Raw genomic sequence first — 6,949 nt, forward strand, 5'->3', positions numbered from 1 at the left:
CTATGGTCAGCAGCGCGTAAATACCCAGATCATGCATTACTAGTTGGAGGCAATTTAACCTACCGAGTATAGATTGGCATGACTATGGATTTATTTCAGGGGGTACAGGCAGGCAGTCATGTGAAGTAATTTTGAACAAGTTTTCTGGAAACTTGTCTTGAGCAACTAGTTTGGTAGCCCACAAACAATGGAAATATCTTAGACCTTGTAGCTACAAATAGGCCGGACCTTATCGAAAACACTAGTCTAGAAACGGGGATTGGCGATCACGATGTCACCACAGCAACTACGGTTACGAAAGTTAATAAATCAGGCTTTCTACTAAAAGGGCAGATAAGCCGTTATTATCCTCTCAGACAGTGAAGTTACATCACTTAATTCCAGTAACATGGACGTTGAGGAATTATGGGCAAAGTTTAAGCAAATTATAAATCGTAGTCTGGAGAATTATGCGCCTAAAAAGTGGACTATGGACGGGAAAGACCCACCATTGTCTAATAAAGAGATTCGGAAAATGCTGAGGAAGCAGAGGCTGTTGCACACTCGGCTCAAAAGAGAATGCACAAATGGTGACAACCAGAGGTTAGAAGAGATTTATGAGTCTATGGAAAGATCTATGCGCGAAACATACAGCTTCTACCATGTCACACCTTAGCAAAAAAAAATTCCAGAGAACCCGAGAAAATTGGTCTCATGTATGCAAAATCGCTGAGTGGTCTACGGCTTCCATCCCGTCACGTGTTGACCACGCTGGTGGGGCAGTTGAAGATAGCAAGCCGAAATTGTAAATTTCATGTTCAAGAAATCATTCACCCAGTATAATCGTACAGAGATACCGTCTTTCGACCATCGAACAGACTCCCGTATCGACGACAGTCATAAGCATCCCTGGCGTAGAGAAACAACTGAAGAAGTTGAAAACAAGTAAGTCACCAGGTCCGGATGGAATTCCAGTTCGGTTTCTCAAAGAGTACTCTACGGCTTTGACCTCTTACTTAGCTTACATTTATCGCTAATCTCTCGCCCAGCACAATGTCCCAAGTGCCTGGAAAAAGCTCAGATGACTCCTCTGTATAAGAAGGGTAAAAGAAGGGACCTCCTGCTTGCACGCTTCCCGTGAAAATCGTCACCTTAGTGTGAGCGAGTAATGAGTGGATGGGCAAATATCTATTAGTAATATTAGGTACGCAGATTGTGGATAGGAATATTCGGTACGTAGATTGTGGACAGTTGGGAATGTCAGTCTCACGGGAAGCGTGCAAGGGATAAGTCCCTGCAGTCGTGCTGTTCATCTGTGGCCTCGGTGGCTCAGATGGCTAGAGCGTCTGCCATGTAAGCAGGAGGTCTCGGGTTCGAGTCCCGGTCGGGGCACGCATTTTTCAGCTGTCCCCATCGAGGTATATTAACACCATCTGTCGGCAGCTGCGGGTTTCAATTAATTATCATTTACTTTTTAAATAAGTTTAACAACATATCAAGCCTGCAGAAAGACGACTGTCGTCGTGGCGAATAATAGACTGCCACATCCTGTCACAGTTGTCAGAGGATATGCCACTTAGTGTTAGCTGAACTGCACTACAAAACAAAATGCTGCCAGATTGTTCCACAACAGTATTATGACTATTATTGCGCAAGAACATTGTTTGGTTGCAGACGTTCGAAATGCAGTGAATTGATTCTGCCAATTTATTTCACCTTAGCTACAAGGGATTAACAAGCAGAGATCCCCAAGAACTGTATATATTAAAACAATGTCAGGCAAATATTTTACTTTATCAAATAATTCCGAATTTATAAATTTTGTAGGCCTATTTATGTACCACAAGGTACTGTTTCTTCAGCAACTTGTGCTTTACACTTGTTAACCGTCAAACATGTATCGTACACAAATGCAGGGCGTTACAGATAAACGTTCGCAGTGTGTGATAAAATAGGCCTCTCCGTGGTTAAAAGCCATTTTTATTCGGCCTTAGCCATTCGAGCTCTTCGTGATGCACTGCAGCCGTAACATTTCTTTTATGAGACTATTTTCAGGGCACTCCGTTGAAGACCTCCACTTACATAATACTCTGTCGTAACGACATTTACACATACCACCAAAAGTATTCTGTAAAAATATTTTGTTGCTCCTAGTTTGGACTGTTTCGTTTCCATCTGGCGGATCTTGACGTGGTACGTAAGATTTAATATTATTTCTGAAAGGAAGGGGAGGTATAACGGTACAATGATCTCGTGCGTTAAAGTTCGCAATCGTTGAGAGAGTATCGACACAACTTCGAAGTGTGTGTCATATACAAGTCTACCGGACAAAATATAAGCCACCATTGTGTGTACGCACAGATAACTTCTTAGTTTTCACAGATGGCGCAGCGATCGAGTCATCCTCAACTGCACACGCACTGACTACGTGAGCAAAAGGCAATAGTCCCCAGTGAGGCATTTGGGTTTCAAGAGGATATTGTACGTAAACAAGGGTACATTTTTAGGACACGGGGCAATCGTTTTTGTCCGTGCTCATGGCTATACGGTATGTAATGTTCCAGAATTTGTTGTTGTTTCACAGCGGACAGTTTAACATGTCCACGAAACACGTCGCCATAATTGTAGTCGGGGCAAGATTCTGACAGAGACCAGAGACGTGTTTCACGGTATGTGAACCAAAATCGCTTCCAAGCACGATTGGGAATTGCTGCAGGCAGTGAATAAAGGACCATTCCAATGTGTTAGCGAGAGAATATCGCGACACGAACATTTGGAGTATACCACCTCGCAAGAGGCCGTTCCTCACACAGGCACATAATGACAACAGCAGTGTTAATTGGGCTGGAGGAATATGTTACTGGTTTTCTTAATCCCCTAGCCTAATATCTCGATTTGCCTGCAAAATCAACTGACTTTAACCTTACAGAAAAACTGTGCGATGTGTTGGACAGCATATAAGGCTTACATCAGCATCTCCGCAATTTGGTGGAATTATGCGAACAAATCCTCAGCGAGTGGCTTGGTTGGTTGGATTAAAATAGGGGGGAAGGGACCAAACTACGAGGTCATCGGTCCCTCGTTGAGGCATTATCGCCCAACACCGAAGGCAGTGTGCAGGGAACGTTATAAGTCCGCTGCAGAGCGGCTAAAAGTGGGTAGTCCAGCAAGAGGTGGACGACTGTCATCTGGGAGCCACAGCAACACAGAGTTGGGTCCTCGCGATGCAGTAGGTAACCATGTGTTAGCCATGTATGGCCAATGCGGAGCCGGCAGAGGACAACTGATTCCCTGCTAGAAGACTGTATGGAAGACTTCCACACATTCGTCGTCTCCTTAATGACAAGCAGTTTGTTGTGCGTACTGTTATGACATTCCATCTACCAAAGCCAGGAGAACGTTGCGGCGTAAGACAGAACGCATGTCACCTTTGGAGATGCCCGTCTACAGAAGCGATTTCCGCGCCGTCTGTTTGGCCAGCCAGTTGGCAAGTTCGTTGCCGGGGATTCCGAAGTGTCCCGGGGACTACACAAACACCACTGAACGGTGGGACCGTTCCAGGGCATAGATGGACTCCTGGATGGACGCTACCAGAGGATGGCGAGGGTAGCGCTGATCGATAGCTTGTAGGCAGCGAGTAGCTTAACCTGGATGCGATGTACCTGCACAACCTTGCGGACTCCCTCACTAACAAATCCCAGGTGATCATTGAGTCCAGAGGTGGAATTACAATGTACTAAATGACGCTTGTAGTGTTTTCTCTAGGGGTGACTAATTTTTTGTCTGGTAAGCTTACATTGCCAGACGAAAGAGTTAAGCATCCGCAAGGCCAAGGGCACCTTTACGAGTTGAGGGGGCGTACGATATTTTAGTTATTACAGTATCCTGCCAAATTAACAGTGCTTGGCAGAGTGAAACCACTTAATATGACTTTACACCCCTCTCTCCAGGATGCATGTACTAATTCAGTTGGATAGGGTGTGGAGCCCATTCTATCCTTTCCTGATGCATGTAGGCCCACAACTGTTTCAACTAGTCTATGATATACTGGATACAGACAGATGGGGCTGACATTTGCGCCAGTCGCACATAGCTTCTATTGGGGACTGATCTGGAGATGTTGCTGCTCCCAGGAGTTCAACAACATGCAGACAGTTCATAGTCATGCGATGTATGAACGAGTACCCCTCTTTAAAAATGGCACCAAAGTGTCAGAGTTCCCTCAGGCGTATCATCCGTGATCTGAAATCATACTTGATGATTCTCTAATAGGAGTACAGGAGTATCACAGCTGTGTCTCTCAAAAACAAGAAAAACAAAAAAAAAAAACAAAAAATGGATGAATGGGACCTCTCCCTGTGTCACCGCCACACCGGTGAGTCATCCAAGATTGTGGAGAACCACGATTCATCACTGAACACAAATCATCGCCATTTGTCAGCGTTCCATGTTCCCTGGTAGCGGCACCACTCCAAAGGCAATCGTTTTTGATGTACTGTTAATGGCAGCCTATGTGTGGAATTTTAATTCCCTAGTCCAGCTTTTGCTAGTCTGACCAATGATGCAGGATTACACAATGTTGCAAAGAACGCATTACTTATTCTCGAACGGCAATGCAGATGTGAAGGGGTTGCAGCGTGCTTGGTTCACAATACGACCATCACCCTCGGGGTCGTCAGACATGGTCAACTGGAACCTGGACGAGTATGCCTGCCATCACGTTCCCATGCAGTCCGTCATCGAGCCACCATCGCACCCCAATGCCCCACAAATCTGGATAATACACTATTCGACCACCTAGCCGTATGTAGACCCACAATGACACCCCCATTCAAACTGTCAGGAGCTGCTATCGCTGTCTAACACATGTATGCAGCATCTGTGTTCTTAACAGCGACCTCTCAGCATCTGACACTGTTCACGCCCTTCGCACAGACTTTATAAAAGGTCATGGATTATCCCTCTTTGCCTAGCTTAATGCAGTAACTCGACGTGGCATGGACAACAGTCGTTTTGAAGTTCCCTGCAAAAATATTGAACCATTCTGCCTCTATGGCCACCCATAATTGCGAAATTGTTGCCAGTGCAAGATTTTGTACACAAACTGACCTTTCGATTATGTTCGATGGAATTCATGTCGGACTATCTGGGTGGCCAAATCACTCACTCACACTGTCCAGAAAGTTCCTCAAACCCATTACTATCAACAGTGGCCTGGTTGCATGACATCGTTATTTGGGAATGTAGAGTCCATGAATGGCTGCAAATGGTCTCCAAGTAGCCCAACATAGCTTTTTCCAGTCAATGATTGGTTCAATTGGACCAATGGACCCTGTCCATTCTATGTAAAAACAGACCACGACATTATGGAGTCACCACCAACTTGCACGGTGCTTTGTTGTCAACCTGGGTCCAGGACTTCGTGGGCTCTGTGCCGCACTCGAACCCTGCTATCAGCTCTTACAAACTGAAATCGGGATTCATCTACCCAGGTCATAGTTGTCCAATCGTCTAGGGTCCAGGAGAGGCGCTGCAGGCGATCTCGTGCTGTTAGCAAAGGCACTCGCGTCGGTCTTCTGCTGCCATAGCCCATTAACCCAAACGGCCGCCGCACTATCCAGATGAATGCGTTTTTCGTGCTTGCCGTATTGATTTCTGCGTTTATTTCTAGCAGTGTTGTTTGTTTGTCAGCACTGACAACTCTACGCAAACACCGCTGCTCTCGGTCGTTAAATGAAGGCCGTCGGCCATTGCGTTTTCCATTGGTGAAAGTAATGCCTGGAATGTGGTATTCTCGACACACCCTGTGGATCTCGGGTAATTAATTTTCTAATAATCACCAAAATAGAATGCCCCATATGACTGTCTCCAGCTAACACTCTGCGTTCGAAGTCGCAATTGCCGTCGTACGCAAATGACGTTCATGTTTGACACAGGTCAGACTGACAACATAAAGGACGATATGAAGGAATATGCCCTCCTCGGGCACTATTGCGCCTTTTGCACCTGTTACTCATGCTGGCTACCAAATGTTGACTCCTTGGGGGATATTGTCCCTCCCCTCTCTCAATGCGGTGTTCAGTCCTTGCACGGTTCGGGAAAGGGGAAGTTCTTCGAGGAACACGTATTCCAAGAGGATTCCAGGCATGCTCTATAGGGTTAAGGACCGGTGAGTACACAGGCCATTCCATACATTCTATATCTTAACTTTCCAGCTTGACAGACCTCTCTGAAGTCCTTCATGGGTGGACATTGTCGTCCATAAACAGTAAGTCGAGATAGACGGAACTGGTCCAGAATTATCTCCCTACCACTGTGCTGTAACGATACCGCGCTGAAAGAGCCTATGCAGCAGTATTCAGCATTGTGTATAATGCCTGCCCAGACTATGACGCCTAGGCCATACCAATGACGTTCATTAACTTTCTGTGGTGTCTGTTTCTCGACGGTGCCGTGAGTGAAGTGAGGCGCATTTAACAGACTTCCAAAGATACAAGCCAGTTTGATTCAATAGCTGCGAACTTATTCTGGTGCAGATTGTTGCACATGTCGGCACCAACGATGCCAGTCATCGGGGTTCGGAGAAAATCCTTGGGTCCTTTCGACGGCTGGCTAAATTGGCGAAGGCGGCCTCAATCTATCGAGGAGTGGAAGCCAAGCTGACGGTCTGCAGCATCATACCCAGGGTGGACTGGGGTATTCTGGTGTGGAGTAGAGTGGAGAATCTAAACCAGAGGCTACGTCGACTGTTACGAAAATGGTTGTAGATTCCTCGACCTACGCAATGCGGGGGGGTGGGGCGGGGGGGGGGGAGGGAAGCAAGGTTGTAGCACGCCCCTCGATAGATCAGGGGTGCACTACACACAGGAAGCAGCTACATGGGTAGCACAGTACTTGTGGCGTGCACATGGAGGCTTTTCAGATTTCACCACAGGAAACAACCGTTGGCCTGTTCATGACACTGATGTGG

At 46.4% G+C, this 6,949-nt stretch overlaps 1 non-coding gene across 1 annotated transcript; it reads left to right on the plus strand.

Annotated features, from left to right (window-relative positions):
• The first annotated feature begins 1,297 nt into the window (after positions 1-1,297).
• On the plus strand, positions 1,298-1,371 carry Trnat-ugu. The gene has a single exon. It is a non-coding gene; the product is annotated as a tRNA-Thr (tRNA).
• Positions 1,372-6,949: the final 5,578 nt, after the last annotated feature.

This window comes from Schistocerca americana, chromosome 6 (assembly GCF_021461395.2).
Source record: "Schistocerca americana isolate TAMUIC-IGC-003095 chromosome 6, iqSchAmer2.1, whole genome shotgun sequence".
Lineage (NCBI taxonomy): Eukaryota > Metazoa > Arthropoda > Insecta > Orthoptera > Acrididae > Schistocerca > Schistocerca americana.